Below are 22113 nucleotides of genomic sequence, written 5' to 3' on the forward strand. Positions count from 1 at the left end.
TTAAAATTTTATATATCAGGAAGAGTTGAATCAATAATAAATGGAAATCTGTGGATTCACTACAAGTGTGAATATTTTGCAGTATGTTAGATAGATGGATGGATAGATAGATAGATGATAGATAGATAAATAGATGATAGATAGATAAATAGATAGAGCTGAACTATTGGAAAATAATTTGCAGACATGACATTTGACCTCTACGTGTTTAAGCATGGAATTATCCAAAACACAGAAACACAACGGCATCCTCATGTCTAAGAAAACAATTCCCTAATATCTATCCCATATTCAAATCTCAATGATCTCAAAAATCTCCTTTTTTTGCTCTTTTTTAAAGATAAGAATCCAATCAAATTTCATACATTGTATTTACTTATTAAGATTCTTTGGTCTATCACTCTCCCATTTATTTATTTATTTATTTATTTATTTATTTATTTTTATATCTTAAGTCACACTGACTTTTTAAAGTAACCAGGCCAGTGGTCTTGTGGAAGGGTCTACCATGTAGTCTGATCATCTCTTCATGGTGTCATTTCACTTATACCCAGCAGGTCCTAAACTAGAATCTAAGTCTATAGAAACTAGATTCAGATCAAGCCTTGGGGCAAGTTTAATTCATAAGAGATGTACACTTTACATCACACCAGGTGGCATATAATGTCAGGTTGTCATACTTTTAGTGATGCTGACTTGGATCCTTTGATGAAGGGGATGAGCATCTTACCTCTCCATTAAAACACCTTTTGTTTTTCTATTTGCAGTTGGCAAGGAATCTGTGAGGTGATATTCTGGCACATAACTGTCCTGTTCTCCCAGCAAAATTTCATCTAGTAGTTCTAGCATACCTTGATGCCCCTGGCCTGGAAGAACTATTTGGTTGGGAGTTGCAAAATGGTATTTTTTTTCACTTTTATATAAAGGCATAATTCACATATGGTAAAAACTCATCTTTTTTTCTGTATAGTTTTGCGATGCTTGATGTATGTATGTATATAAATCTGCAACAACCATTAAGATATTCAATATCTTAATGGTTATTAAGATATAGAATAGTTCCCCTGCCCCCGACCCCTCAAACTCCCCCACATCAAGGATTATGGTCCGTACTTCCTCAACGGCAGCTCTAGGCAACTACTAATACGTGTTATGTCCCCTTAGATCTCTCTTTTCCAGAATGTCATATACATGGAATCATACATTGTATATCTTTTTAAGTCTGTCTTTTCTCACAATGCACAAATGCATTTGCGATTCATCCATGTGGTTTCACGTATCACTAGTTCTTTCATTTTTATTGCTGAATAGTATTCCACTGTAGGAGCACGGTAGTGTTTATTTATCCGTCCCCAAGTTGAGGGACAGTTGTTTACAGTTTGGGGCAATTATGAATAAAGTCATAAAACCATTCTCATTCAGGTCTCCTTGATCATGGGTTTTCATTGCACTTAGATAAACGCTTAGGAATAGGATTTCTGAGTTGTTTTCTAAGTGCATGTTTAACTCTGTAAGAAATTGCTGGATTCTTTCCCACAGGGACTGCACCATCTTTTGTACCCACTGCAAGTGAGGTTTTCTTTTCCCTTTGTCTGTTTCTCTCTTTCTTTTCTGTACCATAGTACAGGCTTGGGAATTTTTATTTATTCCGTATTTTAAATCAATACCATTTATCACTCTTTTTAATTCTCCAAGTGTCCCGAATTTGCCCAATGGGAATACTGTCAAGTTGGGTCCTAGGGCCTTTTGATGTGGTTTTGTTAGCTTTGGAGACTTTTTCCCTTTCTGGAACAAGAAGATTCCCAGTCTTACCTTGAACTTTCCTTGAACCAGGCCTAGAATCAGCCATTTCTCCAACAGGACTGGTTCCTTTAAGTGATACTTAGAAACCACATCTGGACAGTAGACATCTCATGGTTTTAGGTTCTTTCTGTGGAAAACACACACACATACACACTTTAAATCAAAAACTAAGATATATACATGCATATAAATCATGAATTCATACCAATATTTCCAATTAAATTTTAGTCTTAACTTCTTTGACTTTTTAACTTGTACTCCTTTTTTTCTTATACCAGAAATCTTGATTCTTTTTTTTTTAAAGATTTATTTATTTATTTATTTATTTATTTATTTGGGGGTGGAGGGGCAGAGGGAGAGAGAGAATCCCAAAGCAGACTCCCGCTGAGGGCAGAGGCTGACACAGGGCTCGATCCCGGGACCCTGAGACCATGACCTGAGCTGAAATCAAGAGTCGGCCACTTAAGTGACAGCTACCCAGGTGTCCCCAGAAATCTTGATTCTTCATAAAATTAACATATCTACTAATTTGCTTTATTTCATACTACAAATAAGGTAGCATCAAAAATCACAATGCCAGTATCATTACTACTACTCATAAAACTGTTGAGGGAAGTCTAAGATTTCTGTGTAGTTCTTTTTGTCCTTACATGCTTCCCTTTAGGGGTGTCCATTCAGAGTACTGAGTTGGAAAGTCTCTTGAAATGATTCTTTCTCTGTGTGATTATGTTTCTTTTTTTTAAGATTTTATTTATTTATTTGAGAGAGAGAATGAGATAGAGAGAGAGCACATGAGAGGGGGGAGGGTCCGAGGGAGAAGCAGTCTCTCTGCTGAGCAGGGAGTCCGCTGCGGGACTCGATCCCGGGACTCCAGGATCATGACCTGAGCCGAAGGCATTCGCTTAACCAACTGAGCCACTCAGGCGCCCTGTGATTATGTTTCTAACTTGGTGTACGTTTAAGTGTATTTGTTCCCATTTGTTTTGAATTTTAAGGCCTGACCTTAATATATTTTACAAGCTCCCTGGAGGATTCCAGCTACAGTTTGAGAAGCACTGGGTTGCTCTTTCCCTTCCCTTGAAATGGCTTCTCTCCCATTTCCTTTCATTGAAACGCCACATCTTTTCTTTAAGCCTCGCCTCCCCCATCCACAGCCCTCCCATTCGTCAAGAGTAGCATTTCCCTCCTCTGGACTCCAGTGCCTTTTGACCATTCCTGATGGAATTTTAAATGTTCTACCTCGCACAAGGACACGGTCCTTGTGTCGAGGGTCTGCAAACTTTCGCTGTAAAGGGCCGGATAGTAAATATTTTAGGCTTTGCAAGTCACATACTTCTCTGTCACATACCCTTTTTCTTCTTTATAATTCTTCATATTCTGAGGGGGCAGGACCAACAAAAACAGGTGGTACCTTGAGGTCTGGCCCTTCAATAGTTTGCCAACACCTTTCTGATGTCATCTTGTTACTCGAGTACCTTGGGGGCAGGAAAAGTCTTACCTGTCCCTGCGTGCCCCAGTTACAGCAGAACACACGGGAAGAGATGCTCACTAAATGTTTATTCGATTCATGAATATATGATATTAGGAGATGGCATACTTACAAGAACCGGTAATTAACCCAGAAAACTGAGCCATCCGGAACAAGAAAAACACCATGTATAAACACGGAGCCTTGGTTATACACAGTATACTAGAGATGATACCGCCCGACATGTTCCGTCACTTGCCGAGCCTTTTTCCGAGGGAAAGCAGGGGCTGGGGGGGTGGGGGGTGGGGGGTGGGTGCTGATCATCACAGGCGTGGGAGTTCTTGGGACTACACACAAGTGTCAGAGAGAAAGAGAGAGAGAGAGTTAATGGCTACAAATGTACAGGAAAAGACAGGACAGCAGAGGTGGGCGTAAATAAATCCCCTCCTTGTGACCAAAGAGTGGGTCCCAGTGCCTAGGGGTAATACTGTCCCAAAGTACGGGGGGGAAATGCCAACAAGGTAAGAAGGGAGCTCTGGTTTCTCGGAGCCTGATTCCGTTTTCATGCGTGTCTGAAAGAGGAACAGAATTTCATCGGGTGGAAGAGGGAGAGAAAATAGAAAATCTCTTTAAAAATTTGTTTTCTTATATTCTAGGAGGTTTGTACTGAGACTTTTGTTTCTTCCCTCAGCCTGTCACATCTTAAGCCATAGGTCGCTGTAAATTAAAACGGCATTTAAGCAAAAAGGTTTCTCTGAATGGCATTAACCTCGTCAAGGGTAGTTTGTGACAAAAACTAGAGATTGTGCTGATGCCTTTTAAGCACAACCAAGCCAAACATCTGAATTCTTTCTGCTGTCTCTCGCATATTAAGACGTAACACATTTGTGATATTTGTTGACATTTGTTATACTTCTGATGAACAATTAGTCTGCAAGAATATTAACAGGAAATTCCATTCGTGAGATAAGCAGCTGTTCGTGCAAAGCTTCAGCCAGATCATGGGACCAAAATCTTCTTTATGCGACTACTGTTTGTTGAATAGTCAGCATTCCTTGCGTATCCAAAAGGAAATGCTTTGAAAATAACTTTTCTAGCTATTTTGACTCTTCCATTTTCATAAGGAGAAAATAACTTTTATGCCTCCTTTGGACTCGTATACTCGAAGTGTGTAAAATGTATTGAATAATGTCCTTTGTCACCATGTAAATCTCAAATAGTGCGCATCGGCAAATGACCAACTTCAGTCATTTCCAGGCTGTCATGAAGAATGATAAGGTCAGTCTTAACCCCGATTCCGTAGCATGCTATAGGGCATTATTATTTCATTCTGGAAGCAAAAATGGAGAGCCTGGCATTATATGGAACATGCTCTGGTTCAAAAATCTGTACCTCTTCCATTTTTGAGCTATTAAAATATTTACTGTAATATTCTCCTTGCAACATTTACTTAGCATCCTGTCAATTGCCAGGAATACATCTCCAAAAGACTGAGAGGAAACCGAGGGGTAAAGAAGGAGTTAGAGGGTCACGTAGGGGGCTCAGTCAGTTATGCGTCTGCCTTCGGGGTCATGATCTCGGGGTCCCGGGATCGAGCCCCGCATCAGGCTTCCTGTTCGGTGGGGAGCCTGCTTCTCCCTCTCCCGCTCTCCCTGCTCATTCTCTCTCTCTTTCTCTAATAAATAAATAAAAATTAGAAAAGAATGAGTAGGTTACAACGCCATCACAGAAATGGTGTAGTTCTTCTGCACGCAAGACAGAAAGACAAGAAAGGCAAGACATTCCTCACTGAACGGTCAGGGTTTTATCAAGGATTCACTCACAAACCATCAATCACCAAATCCTAAATACCATTCCCATCTGCCTCTTCCTTTTTATTCCAAATGCCTCATCTCCTCCTCTTTTCTACCCCATAATGGACAAAAAAGGAAATGCGGAAGGGCCTTGGGTTTATTCTCAAGTAAAAGCAAAAGACCATAATTTTATCCCCATCAGTAAAACATTTCCGCGTGTGCATTCTCAATCTGCGCATGTTTATTTATAAATGACACACAGGCGCTACTCTCAACCAGAGTATTCAAGAGCAGCAGAGTTTAGTGTTGTTCTTTTTTTTTTTCCCAGATTAAAGAACACATCTGCACCCAATTTTCTTCTACTATGTTCTTGCAGATATTTTGAGGTACAAGTGTCCCCTGCAACTTGTGAGACCAGTGCTCAAAACAGCCACCAGAGCAAACTTTTCTGAAATAATATCAGATCATAATTAAGATCCTGGCTAAAGTCCTGAGATTATGGTCTTTAGCTTTTACTTGAAAATAAACCCAAGACCCTTCTGGATATCCTTTTTAGTCGATGATGGTCTCAGCTCTGGCTATAAAGATAAGCAGGTATCTGCTCAGATAAACAGACCCTACACTTCCATCCACACCCTCATATTCATTCCCCACCCCCCGCCCCCATCAAGTCCTTTGCTCTAGTCTTGCTGAATTTTTGGCAGCAGAGTTCAGACAGAGAAGGTGCTGCCTGCTTGTGGTGGTTCTTTTTTTTTTTTTTTTTAAGGTTTTTAAATTTATCTGATAGAGAGAGACACACACACACACAGAGCGAGAGAGAGAGAGAGAGAGAGAGAGAGAGAGAACACAAGCAGGAGGAGTGGGAGAGGGAGAAGCAGACCTCCCACCAAGCAGGGAGCTGGATGCGGGGCTCGATCCCAGGACCCCGGGATCATGACCTGAGTCGAAGGCAGACGCTTAACGACTGAGCCACCCAGGCGCCCTTGCTCGTTGTTGTTCTTGACCTCCGGATGCCAAGCTATCTTCCAGTTGAGAACACCCTAGGATTTAACTGGCCAGAAGTCTGAACTACAACTTCCCAGGAGGATTAAGAATTCTCCTTTTTAGTCAAGGTGGTCAACTAGTACAAACTTCCAGTTATAAGATAAATAAGCCATGGGGATATAACATACGGCATGGTGACTAACAGTCAGCAATACTGTATTGTGTACTTGAAAGTTGCTAGGAGAGCAGATCTTTAAAGTTCTCATCACAAGAAAAAAATTGTAACCATGTGTGATGATGGATGTTAACTAAGCTAACGGTGGTCATCATTTTGGAATATATACAAATATCAAATCATTATGCTGTACACCTAAAATTCATACCAGGTTATATGTAGTCATTTTTTAAATTAATAAAATTAACTTACAAATAAATATAAAATGATAATAATGAAAAAAGAAGTGTCCCTTTGAAAGCATTCTTAAATCCTGGAATGTGAGATGAGCCCTGTTTATGACAGGTAGGAAATGGGCCCATGTACCTTTCTAACCAGCTCCACCTGGCTGTAACTATAAACTACAAATCCAAAAGGTAATCCCAACATGCACCCCCAGACCTTCACCGCTCCACGTCATGCACATTACTTCATAGAATCGGCTTGGACTCATTATCTGCAAGTCCCATAGACGAGCTGTACCTTCTGCCATCAAGTTCTCCATCGGTGCGATTACCATCAACCCTACCTCCCATGCAGGGAACCCAAGGCCTGTGCCCAATTTCTCCCTCCTCTTCATGCCCATGTCCATTTACCAGCCATTCCCTTGCCCCCCACCTCGGAGAAGTCTCTTAAATTCAGCCTTTCTCCTCTGCCATTCATTAATCCAGACCTTCAGCACTTCTTGCTTGAATGATTACAAGGGTCTCCGGTTTGGTGACCCAACCCCCAGGGGCTCCATACACTAGTTACATCTCTGCTGGCCCGTTATCTCCTTTAAAAAAAATCAGCTTATGACATTTTTCCCAATCAACAACTTTTATTACTACGCTCAGTAGAAGTTGTCCCCAAATACTTTTGTTCATACGCCTCTGCTGTTACAAAGTTTTGAGTGCACACTTCTAAAATGATTATTTATTCAAAAATTATGAACACATATTACTGTGCTCACATTTTTGTGCATATTATAAAGTAATACACACATGAAAATAAATGTAAAAATATGAACTCATCCCATAAGTCATATTTTGGGGTGTTGAAACTGTCTTCTGTCCTGATTATGGTGATGGTTACATACACACACGTTTAACAACTGGGTGTTAAAATCCAGAGACCTGTACACCTATAAAAAGTCAATTTTACTGCTTGTAAATTTAAAAATCGAATTTTAGAAAAGCATGAGATAACATTCAAAATAAATAGTTTTAATATATTTACCCACTCGCAATTGGATTATCTTTTGCATCTTCTGTGTGTACACACACCATTGGGGGATCACAGCATTAAATTCAAACGACTCAGATTGTCATTTTGGCTGCTAGTGAAAAAGCAGCAGGAAAATCCTCAAAGCATTGGAGGGCTTTTCCATTCATTTTATAATGACAATAGCTCCAGGTGCATGGTATGGAAACACTGACAGTAAATATGAATCACAGTGTGTATAACTACTATAAAATAGAAGGTCATTTGTGTTATTCTTCTAGAACGTGTACTTGGTCTAAATTTGCTTTTGTGACCTGCCCACAGTAATGGCACAGAAAGGCACTGGTTGGAATGATCCAGTCCAGGGAAAAAATACATACAACACCAAGTAAAATTCACCTATCACAGTAAAGGACCCAGAATCTCAAAAATATGGGTGCGGAAGAGCGGCACAGCAGGAGATTAAGGAAGACAGATTGGGATGGACCGCCCCCAACCCCAGGTAAGGTCTCATTCTATATCAACTGCTTAGGGGTTGAAAACTTGAAGCAAACCACCCCAACATGGAGCAAAATCAGACAACTGCACCTCACATTTCACCAAGATAAACCCACATGGTCTGCCTATTTACCAAAGTGAGGAGAACTTGTGGAAGACTTTGAACAGATAGACAGAAATAAACCTTCTGGGTGTCCAGTCCTGCTACCCTTCGAGATTATACAACTCTGCAAAGCTCACACTTTTCATGTCTTCAAGCTATTTCACAACTCTGTATTTGCAACTCTCTATTTCACAACCAGTTTGCATCTACTTTTTAGGATTTATTTTAGCATCCCAGATTGCCTACATATGTGTGTGTTGTTGGAATTTTCTTTTGAACCAGTTGTAACGTCTTATTAGTTTCCTCATTTAATCCATGTGTTAAAGAATCTATTTGAGGGGCACCTGGGTGGCTCAGTCTGACTCTTGGTTTCAGCTCAAGTTGTGATCTCAGGGTCGTGGGACTGAGCCCCCTGTCGAGTCAGACTCCGCTCAGCAGAGTCTGCTTCTCTCCCTCACTCTCTGGAGAGACTTCAGAGGAAAACAGACCTGCCAACACCTCGATCTGAGACTACCAGCTTCCAGAACTGTGAGAAAATTCATGTCTGTTGTTTAAACCAGCCAGCCTGTGGGATTTTTTATGTCAATCCTAGAACACAAATACAGGAACCATGTTTTCCAAACTAAAAATTAGGACATGTGGCCTGACAAATACAAATTGTTTCTAGTCAGCCAACTGACTAGAAACCCTGTATTTGAAATCCAGCCATACCTAATCCATAGTCTTCCTTCCAAATAGGACTTAACTTAATCCTAGAAAAATACTTTTACTCAATTCTCTATAAAATCTTTAAAAAGGGGCTCATTTACCACCACTGGAAAGACACAATAGTCCCAATCTGAAATTGAAGTTTTACCGCCATGGATCATTTTGACACCATTTAAAAACCAAACCAAATGTAAGTTAGAGAGAATTAAGGGCAGAAATTCATGGGCTTCTTGTCCTCAACATATAACATAGACGAAACTGTTATAAGGGCACACTGTTCTATAGTTAAGAGACAGGAAATCTAAGAACCCCAAATGCCTTCAGAAGACAAATCCTATAAGAGGAGTAGCCTGGGCCAGCATGTGCAGACTCTTAGGCCAATAAGCTACATAATTAGAAAACACCTGGGGGGTGGGGATGGGAAGGAATTATTTTAAACTAAATATTCTTTAAGGTTTAAATCAAAGAATGAATTGGAACCTGGCCACGGTTGTTGATACAGTGCAAATGAAACACAGTGCCTGTATCTTCCCTCAGAGCTAGAATTTAAAACTCAAAGCTCTTATTTATTAATAGACACTACACAAAAATGCTAATGTGTATATGTTGAAAATACCTTTGGGGGATCCAAAAAAAAAAAAAGAAGAAGAAGAAGAAGAAACATGTGGAATCCTTGTCAAATACAAGCCAGGTGTGAATTTTGTTTTTCCTTTTTCCTTTTGTCAGAAAACTTCAGACGCACAGACTTCACATTGTAACTCGGCATTTCCATTTTCTCCACACGTTAGAGAAATACAGCTAAGTAGAAAGGAAAACTAAATTATGACCATTACTGGAAGAAATGCAACTATTTGACTTCTGGGGTAAGATGAAAAAGTGGAATCAAATTGCAAAATTACTCAATTCACAAAAACCAGTGAAGAAAATAAGAAAAAGCATAGTTAGGGAAAAGTGAATTGCATCAACTGTCCTTTAAAAAATGAGGAGGGGAAACCCATATTAAATCCTTGGAAAATGTTGCCCAGAAAAAGCTATGTGTTTCCAAGGATGGGGAGGTAGATATCCTCTTGGCCAAGAGGTATACCTCTTGGCCTGGTATCCCCGGAAACATTACTAACACAGAAAGATGAGCAGGTAAAATGTCAGGGGAAAATCTCCCTAATTTCTCCCCACCTTAAAGAGAAGCAGCCTAAGGAGATAGGTAGGTAGCGGAGTGGAATATCTCCCTGAAATAGAAGTCTCACCCCATCTGCCCATTGACTCTCCCATCAGGGCTATTAAGGGAAAAGAGAATGTGTGTGAAAGCCCATAATGGTCTCTATTAACACGTAAGAGTGTCCAAGGATGAGGGACAAAAGAGAAAATAAATATGACAAAATGCACTGGCGTTTGTGAATTAAGTAATTTTACAATTGGGTTCCACTTTGTCATCTTACCCCAGAAGCAAATAAGTATGGGGGATGAGGCATGAGGACTCTGCATAAGGGCCTCCTTTAAAACCCTCCCCCCCCCAGCTCATCAGATCAAAATTACCATCACAATAGGCGGAGTCTGGAACAGCCTCCACTGCTTAGGAGCCCTGTGACCTTGGGCAGGTTATTTAACATCTCTTATCATCATTTCCCTCATCCATAAAATGAGAACTATTATGACACCTATGTACAAAGATAAAATGAATTAATATACATAAAGCACCTAGAAAAATGCTGGGTATGTAGTAAACACTCTATTCGTTTTGACTATACTTATTTTTTTTAACATTTTACCTATTTATTTGAGAGAGATAGAAAGAGAACAGAGGGAGAAGCAGACTCCCCTCTGAGCGGAGAGCCCCATGCAGGGCTCAAGCACTGGACCCTGAGATCATGGCCTGAGCCAAAGGCAGATGCTTCACTGACTGAGCCACCCAGGCACCCTGTTGACTGTAATTATTATTATTACTATTATTGTCAAAGTCCCTAAGTCTCCCTTCTCTTTTCCGCTCTGGCTAGGGCAGGTGTGGGAGGGCCCGTTAAGGGCCAGGTATCACCTCAGATATTGGTGATTTAAAATCAAAAGGGTCAATGCCTGGCTTAATGAAGTTCTCAGTCCTTTGGGAGAGGTGAGGGGCAAACATAAAAACAAATGGCCCCCCAAACCCTAGTAGCGGTTTCCCCAGGGTGTCCGTGGCAGAGTGCTCACAGCTCAGGAGATTTATATGAGAGATCCCCACTGCGACGCCAGTGTCAACTCCATGAAGATGCAGGAGGATCCCCCCTCCTCTTTCAGTGGCCAACTGTGCTGTGGTCATTGTTAAACACTCTGTTTTATGTTCTTCTAGCTCTTTCTGCTCTGTGTTAAACGTGAACAGCACCACCCTCAGCCAGCCCCTTCTTGCCATGTCTCTTGCACAATTTGCCACTTGGTCATGGTACATCCCAAAGCCCCACAAAACTGATCTCTTAAGCTCCTGCATTATATGCACAAGCCTCCTGACATTTACCCACGTCCTTGTCCCTCATTCCTGTTGAGTTAACACAGCAATCCAGTGTATGTATATTTCACATACTATATTCTTAATCTTCTTTTTATCCTTTCCCCCCATTCCTGTAATCCTTAAGAACAAAGAATGGAAAAACAGCTCAAAAAGAACATCATGATGTGTGGCCGTGCTAATGGTGCGACATTTTGTGAACAAGGCCCCGGGGGTTGTGCAGTCCACAACCTGAACAACCTGATGCTGCAGCTTTGCCAGCACGAGTTCTAACAGAATGTGTACATGGCACGTTGGGAGCACGGCAGGCAGAGTGGTCAACTCTCTTCGAGAAGATCAGGGAAAGCTGTACAAAATGAGTAATTGACCTGAACCCTGAAGCACGAGTCGGGGTTTTCTACTCTTTCCAAGGTCTGGGGAAGGTGTTGTAGGGAGAAGAAAGAGTGTGTGATGAGTCATGGAAGCATAAAACAGCACCACATCCTAGTACTGCAAGATTAGCAAGGACTGGGGAAGCCCTAGAGCAGGGGAGATAATGGGAGCACAGCTGGAGGCAAAGCTGAAGACACTCTCATGTGGGGACTTGCCTGCTATGCCACTGCATCTGAATAATGGGGAGCCTGCAGCGGGGAGGATCTGGGGCCCATGTCCTTGAGAGAACGGGTTACTGGAGAGAGCAAGATGGAGTCTCTCACGTCAAGCAGGGGCCTGTGTCGAGCAATGACGGGAGCGGTTCAGGGGCTGCTGCTAGGAGATACCGCCCAGACCAGAGTCAGCTGATCCCCCAGAACTGATAACGAGCAGAACCAGAGGAGGTCTGCAGGGGCCCAAGACCAGCTAAATCCCTTTAAAAAGGGAGGATTTCGGCAGCAAACCATCAGACTCTTCAGACCTGACCCCTCTACGTCTGACCACTTAAAAGGGCAGCTGCCGCCGGAAGGTCTGCCGATGGATCCCAGAACAGAACCAAGATCCTTCCCTGCTTGAACCGAAGGAGCAGTAAGTGCCGAGAGCTGCCCCAGACCAGACCAAGGTCTTATCTCCACCACACACCCACAGACTGACTTGGAGTTTGGTTTGTTAACTTCCTACCCCCTCTGTTACCTCGTCTGTTGTGTGACTCGTCTTGTGTTCTGCTTCGTGTGCCTTGTAAGAAGCCACGTTAATCACGTGGTGAAATGTCATTGAGTTTGGAATCCTGAGCCTGCTTTATAATTATGTTAACCTCGCTTTATGACTGCATGCAGCTGACACTGTGGAAAGACACAACACGTGTGTGTGCCTTCAGAGGCTGTTACGCATGATCAGATCTGTGCTTTAGAAAGATCGCTATAGCAGTGTAAATACCAGACTATAGTAGGGCTAGGCCTACCTGGGAGATCACTGAAAAGCTCTCCTCAGCGTCTCAGAACGAAAGATGAGTGTCCATGGGGATTAATGCAGAGATTCCAGAAACATTTAAGAAACACAATATAGAAGACATGTTGACTAACTGGACTAGAGGGTGTGTGGCAGGAGGCCGGCATGGCTATCAGAACCCTAGCTCTGGTAGCTGAGTAACGGATAGCCCACTTCTTACCAGTTCAAAAGGAGAAGACGAGCAGGTCTGGAAGGGTTGAAATAGGTTGAATTTGAAGAGCCCATGAGCCATACAGATAAGTCTGTAGATGAGTCACTAGTTGGCAATTTGAGTCTGGAGTTCAAGAGACAGATTTGAGATCTATTTCAAAGTCACAGGAGAAGGTGACAGCACATGAAAACGAGAAGTGGAGATAGCTAGTGTGGGTTATTGTCCGGGGACTTTGTGAAGGAAAACAGACAAAATGCAAGGTTGAGAAGGATATTTTTCTTTCTAATGGGACTTGAAACTATCTGTATATGCAAGAGAAGAATAAGGCAAGAGAGAGATTGACGAATGATAAAGAGAGTATCACTGAATCTAGGTTAGGAAGAGCATTTTAGAGCACAGTTGAAGGAGGTCAAATAGAACAGGGATTTCAATAACTATTTCTTCAGCACCTGCTAAGTAGCTGGGCACCACAGTCAGCGTCATTCTTGCCCTCTTGAAAATTAAAATCTGGTGGAGTGGCAGGCATTAATCAAAACCTCGTAGAAATAAATGTAAAGTTGCTGCAGTGACAGATGCTATGAAGATTTACAGGCTGCAACAAGAGTTTAAAATTGTAAGAATTGACCTACTAAGTTATCAACGAAGCCTTCCACAAGTTGGAGTCAGCTAGAGAAGAGACAAGAGGATTCAGTACATGCAAAAGCTCTGCAAACGTGGGGAGTATTTGAAGGACCGGGATGAAAAGACAGTCAGGGTGGCTGAGTGGGGAGAGTGGGGTGGAGTGTGGGGAAAGATGAAGAGGGAGATGCAAGTAGGACCAGACCAGGCAGGACCTTGTGGGGTATGTCCGGGAGGGTCATCTTCATTCATAAAGAACTAGGAAGCCATAGACGAATTTTAAGAAGAGCTGGGGGCAGAAGTCATATGATCCCATTTGTATTTCACCAAGTTGACTTTCTCTGTAGACCAGAGAACTGATTAGAGGAGTCAGGAGAGGAAAAGATAGACCCATTTCTGTCATCGTCAGAAAAAATGACTATCACTTGGAAAAGACGGTAGTGATGGAAATTGAGAGAGTAGATAATTTTGAAAGATATTTATGAAGTGAAATCCATAAAATAAGGTCAAAGAGTGTTGAGGCTGCTTCATAGATTTTCAGTCTACCCAGACTGGGTGGGTTGCTGAAGCGAAGTACACTGGAAGTGGGCTGGGTTTGGGGGAACGATCACAAGGTGACTTCTAGATACAGTGACTTTCATGGGTCTTTCAGGCATTCAAGAGTAGATATCAAGTGGACTGCTGGACACGTGGGCCTGGATCTCGAAGGACACATCTAAACTGTAGGTATCAAGAGTAAGCATGGATAGAGTAAGACTCTTTATGGAAAGGATGTGGAGGAAAGGACAAGGCCTGAGTTGGGATCGTGAGGTGCTCCAACATTCAGTGGCTAGATTGAAGATGGTCAAACTGAAGAGAGGGAAGAAATGGCCAGAAAGATAAGAATAAAACTAAGATAGTTTCATGACACCGAAAATAAGAGATGAGACAGTGTGAGGAAGAGGAAATATCCAAGAATGTTGCTAAGAAGAAAGACAAGAGTAGAAATGTCCATTGACACAGAGGTCAAGCAAAAATGGTTGTCATGTGATAATGGAGCCAGAAATCACACTGGAACGGGTTGAGGGATGGGGGGAAGAAGGACAAAATGGAGACAATAAATAGAGATAGTTCCACCAAGAACCTTTGGCTGAGTCATTGACTGAGAATGAAAGGGACAGAAACTGAGAAGGTGCCTTGAGGAGAGAGGGGAAGTTTAGACGAGCAGCTGAGAGTTATTAAAGAGACAGATGGCCTCAAACCAGTAAAAAAATATAAGAACTGGGGAGACAGACTTCCATTAATTTGTAGTGGCACCAGTTTGCCTGCGTGGGCAATTCTCTGTAGCTATCATAGTCTGAACTTAGTTGAGAAATACCAATTGCGGTCACAAAATAAAAAGAACAAAGAAAAACAACAACACTAAGGAGACAATGAAGTCGAGAGGCTTGAGAGAAAGAAGCTCAAATTGTCCATGGAGCCCAGGCTCCATATGGAAGGAATTGTGGTTCTCAGGAGGCTGATCATTTTGGCTGAAAATGAATGAGCCCAGGGATTAGGAACCCCAGTAAAGACAAAAGGCATGTTTAGGGGAAATGCCATGGCACTTAGAAAGCTGAAATTGTAGCCCAAGAGGACGCTTTCGATGTCCCCCAATATCTCTGCAGCAATCCTGATTTTTATGCCCCCCTCCTCTGGCCAGACCATGGCTTGCTTTTGGCTCGGTGCCTTTTCGGGCCAGAAACACCAATTCGTTGATGTCCCCTGGAAGCAACGTCAGCCAATGACATATGGGCATCAGTGAATAACTACCCAACTCCTTCACCTTCCCCCAGATGAGGTAACTCTGAGGATGTTCTGTTTCTTTCCCTTCCTTGTCTCTGTCCCCCCACGCTCCTGCTGGGATTAGCTCCCAATAAACCACTTACGCTGGAATCTCTTTTCAGGGTCTGCTTCTTGTGAGACTCAAATCGAAACAGGAGGCTATTGCTGTCGAAGTTTTCAGAGGTGATGCTGTTTGGGAGTAAAAGGGTGCAGAACATACCAGTGGAAGAGCGTTGCCAGAATGCTGCAGAGGTGAATGCTATTGGTTATAAGATCAGGAAGGCCTACAGGCTGCCATGTTGGGGGTTATCTACACGGATGTCAAACTGTCATAGATGGTGACCTAGAAGAGAACCAAGCACCGCGGTTTTCCATAATGTGGGAGAGAGGGCAGAAGGCCAGCAGATAACAGTGATCCATGACACTGTAGGGTAGATTTTGGTAGATGGCATGACCCAAAATGAAGAGGATTATAAGCCAGGGGAAATGGAGTAATGTCGAGGCACAGAAAAGGAAATGGAGGACAAGGTTGACCTCCCTCTCCTAGATTAAGAGGGACTATAGGAGAATGAGCAACCCCCACTGGAGAGGACCTAATTCAAGAAAAACAGTGTCCCTGCGAAAGGATGACGTATTAGTCTACAATGGGCTGAAGAAATAGAGAAAGTCTTTACAATGGCCAGGATAGGAGGTTCTGGATTGCACAAGAGGGGATGAATCAAAGTGGATGAACTCGAGAAGGCTATGATGTAGAGGGAGAAAAATCAACTGGAGTTTGGACACTTTGAGTGGTGTCTTGGAGTAAAACTCTCCAACCGCCTTCGGAGGCAGGATCCTGGGAAGCTGAGGCCCATGGTCACACAGCCCATTTTAGTAGAATTGGAGAAACAGAACCAGGCAGTCTAGCTTTTGAGGCCATTAGCCAGGATTCTGTGCTGTCCCTCGGGGTCAGGTCTCCAAGGACTGCCTCCAAAGCAGGGATAGGAATTGTACTTCTATTACGCAATACTTGCACTTTAAAAAAAATGGTGCATAAAACATGATGGTGTGGGAATATTACAACGAATGAAACAATAAAAGTAACCATGCCAGGCGCCTGGGTGGCTCAGTCAGTTAAGCGTCTGCCTTCTGCTCAGATCAGGATCTCAGGATCCTGGGATAGAGCCCCGCATCGGGCTCCCTGCTCAGCGGGGAATCTGCTTCTCTCTCTTCCTCGGCCTGCCGCTCCCCCTGCTTGTGCTCTCTCTCTCTCTCTCTCATAAATAAATAAAATCTTTTAAAAAAAAGGGGGGGGGAACCATGCCCATGCTCCAGCACCGTCGTGGTCACCTTCCTTAAGAAATTCAGGCCTTTTTATTGCCCTTTCTATTGAAGTAAACAGAATTAGCATCCAGCAGGATGACATTAAAAGGCTTATTGTTATCTGTCCTGGATTCGTTTTAAAAAAGAATCTGCTATGTAGCAACTTCTGGTTTAGTCCATGTTCTTTGATGTATTAGAGAAGTTAGTGCAGAATAGTTTAATCTAATAATCTCCTGCCCAGAGGAAGTGGAACTCAGCCGGCGGGGGGCGGGGGGGGGGGGGATGGAATGGGATGAGTCACGTGGTGCACCCTGTGGAGCTCAGCACAGATTCCCCTTCAGGAATGAAGGCTGACTTCCCCTGCTGCTGGCACTGCTGCAGGCCCCAAACCCTCAGTGTGTCGCGCCCTGTGGGGATTGCCATGGCCGGCCGGCGGACGGCTGGAAGGAGTTTCTTCACTCAAGGCTGTATCTCCAACATGAGAGAGCCACATCCAGTGACGGCCCTACAGGGATAAAAGGCTGAGCCCCCTTGCCTCAGGATGAGTCCACTTGGCAGGGCCATCTTGGTTTCAGAGCCTCATGGGTCAGCCCAAGCCTTTGGCATCACAGCTCAGCCTCCCTCCCCTAATCCTGCCCCTTTCCCTCCCTTCTACAGGTGTCCATCTCAAAAACACTCCTTAATAAACACCCTGTATTTAATCTCCATCACAGAGTTCTGAGGAGCCACAAATGACATAGTTCCTTAAAAAGAAAAACTTCAGGAAATCTGATCTGTTACTGGGACACTGGCTTGCAGAAAATATAACGCCATTTGTTAGGTATTGAAAAGGGGAAGGGAAAGAGCTTATGCTAACTCCCATGGACTTGGAATTAAATCCTCACCTTGTATTTTCTCAGGGAAAGAAATATCTGAGGAAGATAAGATGACGTCTGAGGAGAATTCATTGGGGGCGCCTCGCTGGCTTAGTCAGTGGAGTGTATGACCTCAGGGTTGTGAGTTCCACATTGGATGTAGACATTACTTAAGAATAAAATCTTAAGAAGAAGGAGGAGGAGGAGGAGGTGAAGGAGAGAAGAAGAAGAAGAAGAAGAAGAAGAAGAAGAAGAAGAAGAAGAAGGAGAAGAAGGAGAAGAAGGAGAAGAAGGAGAAGAAGGAGAAGAAGGAGAAGAAGGAGAAGAAGGAGAAGAAGGAGAAGAAGGAGAAGAAGGAGAAGAAGGAGAAGAAGGAGAAGAAGGAGAAGAAGGAGAAGAAGGAGAAGAAGAAGAAGGAGAAGAAGAATTATTATTCATGGAATGAAGACTCAGGTGAGGTAGGTTCTGGTCTCCTCCATCCTCACAGGATAGACAACTTCATCTTCTCAGACTTGAATTTATTCATCTAGGTAGATGACCCTGAGGCACCTGGTTCAATTAATAAGGTGACACTCACTGCAATTTTTTGACATCCGGAAATTCTAACAGGTTGTGCATGTACTTCCTCAGAAGACAGAAACATCATAGCAAATAGAACTATTTTGGGTGGAGAATTTAAAGAGCTGTTTTAACCTATAAAATCCAGAATCTTTTTATCACAGGCAACCTTCAAACATGAATGTAGGCAGTCTCTGGTTTTTAAACAAATTGTGCCGTAAATGTTGGTAATTCAAAATTCATTACCCCTTGTAAGCAAGAGTATCAGCGAAGGTTAGTTCAGTTCCATATAAATAGTTCCATATGCCAATCACTGTGCCAGACCCCAGGGATACTCACTCTTTCTCCTCTAGATGCTGTGAGTTTGCAGTGGGAAATCTCCTAGGTCAAAGCACAAAAGCCTGCTCAACCCATATGTGATTCTAGAAATCTCTGACCATTACTTTTGACACCTTGTTACGAAGGAAGAAGCACATTCTTAGTTAGAACTTTGGACATCAGAGACACATGTCTCCCCCACTCTTGTAGCATCTTGTAGATGCTTCCAGAAAGCAGAAACTTGCTTAATAGAAGCATCACCCAATGTGTTTATTACTGCACAAGATAAAAAGGAGCAACCTGGGGCACCTGGGTGGCTCAGTCGGTTAAGTGTCCAACTCTTGATTTTGGCTCAGGTCATGATCTCGGGGTTGTGAGATCCATCCCTGCATCCAGCGCCGAACTCAGTGCAGAGTCTGCTTAAGACTCTCTCTCTCTCTCTCTCTCTCTCTCTCTCTCTCTGCCCCTCGCCCCACCCAAGCCCTCTCTCTCTCTCAAATAAATAAATAATAAAATCATTTAAATAAAGCTGTAGCCATAGGTATATTTTTCCAAATTAGGTCAACAGTATTAAAGAGGTGTTGCCTAAAGTTTCCATGGCAAAATAATTTAGGGAAACAGTAAGTTTTAATAGGGGTCTTTGCTGGAGAGCTTCTTAAATGTCTCAATATGTTATGTCCTTTATCGCCCCAAAAGTGCAAAATGATAGGAAGTGGTTTCTAAATTCTTTGACTGAATTGAGAACCATTTCATGCTTAGTATTTATCTTGGAGTTAGGGTAGCACAACCGTCCTGATTTTCCCAGGGTAGAGGAAGGTTCCCAGGATACATGATTTTTGGGACTAGAACTCAGATGATTCTGAGCAAACCAAGACAAGCTGGTTAACTTACCTAAAGAAGACCTGAGCACAGCCCAGAAAATGTTGCTCAGAGTCAATATCCTCGGGGGTGCTTGGAATCAAGAAGCAAGGATTACTGCCTCCATGAAGGCAGATTAACGGCTAGAATCTGCTACTCCATCTCTGCTACCCCCAAACTCCACTGTCAGTTTTTGTGTATGGGCTGTCTTTACTCAAGTGTCTGTAAATGAGACTAGGTTGTGGTGGGCCTTCATTTGCCGTGCTTTGTAATACTGAGGAGTCTACATGAGAAGAAAATGTGTATTTTTCCTCCAAAGAAACGGAGACTTAAGACATCTTTGATCTACCCAAAGTTAGGAACGAAGAGTGCTAGAGTGAGAAATCCATGTTAAATCAGAAGAATTCTTTATTTCCCTAGTTAACTTCTATCCATATGATGATCGAAATATCTAGAAGACAAGGCCAAAGTAGGTAATAACTCTGTCTCAACAAGCTCATCGATGAACTCTCCACCCCTCTTAGCCTTAGAAAGTGTCTCGTTATAACCTGGCATGACTCAACAGGCTGAGCCTGGGAACTCCACAGCTGTCCCCCCACCCCCGGGGTACCCGTCAGGTCGTCACATCTGGCCTATCCATTTGAAACAGTTTGCACCAAGGCTGCCCCCTACATTGTAACTGGAAGCCTCAAATAAGGCCCTTTTTTTTTTTTTTTTTTTAAACCCAGTGTGTGGATTTTGTGAAGCACAAGTTCTTTCGGGTAGGTGTCCGGGCCACATGTCTGTGAGTATATGCAAGCACCCCATCTCGAGGGGACCTTTGGCTCTATGCACGGAATGCAAAGCCCACACCTGACATTCAGGACCCAGGACAAAGCCTTTCAAATGGTGGGCCTGCAATAACAGTTTTCTGAAATGAAGACACCGCATACTTCATTCTTGGCTTGTAGGAATGGATGATTTCATCGATGTTTATGTGATCCTGGAGCTAGCTACCAAAAATAGACAAAAATGGGGAGAACGTAGACAGATAAAAAGGAGTGTTGGATCAGTAGATCCTGTGCTCCCTGGTTGCAAAATGGAAGTCCTTTAGGGGCTGTGAGGGTCCTAGGAGCCCAGAGGAAACTCTTTGTGAAAAATCTCCCCAAATGAGTAATTACATCAGTAGCACTAACCTCCTGCCACTTCATTTTTTTCAAAAGCTTACCTCCCAAAGTCACCTTATTTGTTTTTAAATAGAAGATTCCATAGCCCACAGCAGATTCCAATGCAGATCTGCAGCAGGCTTTGGTCAGAGCAAGGCCAGGCCTTTGACACTTCTCGTGGGGTCTTTTCCCAAAGAGGGAAGGGATGAATTTAGGGGAAAACACATCCTGGAGAAAGTACGCTGCGCCATCATCAGGTCATGACACAGAACCTGTTATAAGCATTTTGTCATCTGCTTATTTTTATTTCTCGAAGCTGTGAGAAATTAAAATTAAAACAACAATGGGTCCTCATTACTTGGAATAAGCAGTATTTTACATATACTGACCATAGGCTTTTGGCAAGCAGCCATTAGCCAAAAGGACATAAATACGCATAGACTGGGAATAATTTTCACTTTATTTCCAGTCAGACGTATAACGCAAACCATTTCAACTGCCGTTTGTTAAAGTAATCTTACTCCCAGGAGGTGCTTATAAAAGCCATCTCTGGGTGTCAGGTTTAGTAGGGGGTCATTAGTCACAACTCACGCATCCAAAAAAAATATAACAACATAAAATAAGGATTAGAAGAACATTTACCTAAAGAACAACAATGAGGAAAAACAAGCATCTCACAAATTAGTTTGCTAACCTGACAATTTATACTTTGTGGCATCATTGGCTCTAGCCCTAATTCACTGGAAGGTTTTGCTTATTTCCCGTGTTAAAGTGGCAGCATGAAAGAGTATTTTGTCAATGAAAGCTTTGAGGTATTTATTAGACGGTAATACACACGCAGAGTCATTGTAGTCCCCACATTAATATGAAATCGATTAGCATGAATAGTTTCATGTGTTGCTTGTGAAACTGACTCTTTGTTTGACATTTCAAAATACATGTCATTTCATATTTATATTCATATTGTTTTATGATGAGGAGATTAATACTCTCTACGTGGAAAGATTCTCTATGCTGGCCAAAATAAATTGTTTTAAAGTTCAAAAGAAAAGGGTGACATATTTTTCATTTTGGCCCCCAGGTTTGTTGAAAATTAAAAGCAGACTTTACAAGCAGATACTATGAATTCCTAATGGGGGCAAAAGCATTACAATGAAAAGAACCCCTTGGGAAGCTCTTGCCCTTTGGGAAACAATGGTTTGGGTGGAATTTGTTTTCCCGCACATCAAATGTTTAAGAACAGCTGTTTTTTGTTTTGGGTTTTTTTTTTCCTGAAAGACTCTTGTTCCCCCCAAATTTCCTGGTATTCATAATGGCTTGTGCCCATGCCATTAAGGAAATGCGCCTCTGATTTCTCAATGTATTCATTTATTACAAATTTTATAAATTTCGTGTCTGTCATTACTGCTACCTGATGATACAATTCTAACTTCCGTATCCTGTCATAAGGGGCAATACCCTAAAATAATCCCTTTTTATTATTGTCCAGTAGAGCACTGAAAAGGATTAGAATAATTTCTCTTTAAATGAATGAGATAAAATTACCTTTCATTTTAACCTACTTAACCTTTTCTGAAGTAACATGTTTGGACAGGTAGTCGGGGCGGCTGTATGTTCTAAAATGTATTTCTTTTTTTCTTGGGGCTGTGAGTCTTTCTCTGAATTTACAACCTATAGGTTAAGAGATTTGAAGAAACCAGCTGTCACAACGTCTACTCAAGGCTTTGAATTTCAAGGGTTTGCTTTTGTGGTTCCTGGCTTTGGGCTCTTAAAATACAAGCCTTTTTATAACTAGATGTGGTTCCTAAGAGTAATGCAGTAGAAACAACAACAAAACCTT

At 42.4% G+C, this 22113-nt stretch overlaps 1 long non-coding RNA gene across 1 annotated transcript in view; it reads left to right on the forward strand.

Moving 5' to 3' along the window:
* The window catches only part of LOC113929819, a 50366-nt gene extending 32808 nt beyond the window's left edge, over positions 1 to 17558 (forward strand). Inside the window, exons 2-5 of the long non-coding RNA XR_003522338.1 lie at positions 7790 to 7967; positions 11375 to 12246; positions 15361 to 15490; positions 17440 to 17558. This is a non-coding gene — a long non-coding RNA (uncharacterized LOC113929819). The remainder of the gene's footprint in view (positions 1 to 7789; positions 7968 to 11374; positions 12247 to 15360; positions 15491 to 17439) is intronic.
* Positions 17559 to 22113: the final 4555 nt, after the last annotated feature.

The sequence above is a fragment of the Zalophus californianus genome, chromosome 5, assembly GCF_009762305.2.
Source record: "Zalophus californianus isolate mZalCal1 chromosome 5, mZalCal1.pri.v2, whole genome shotgun sequence".
Lineage (NCBI taxonomy): Eukaryota > Metazoa > Chordata > Mammalia > Carnivora > Otariidae > Zalophus > Zalophus californianus.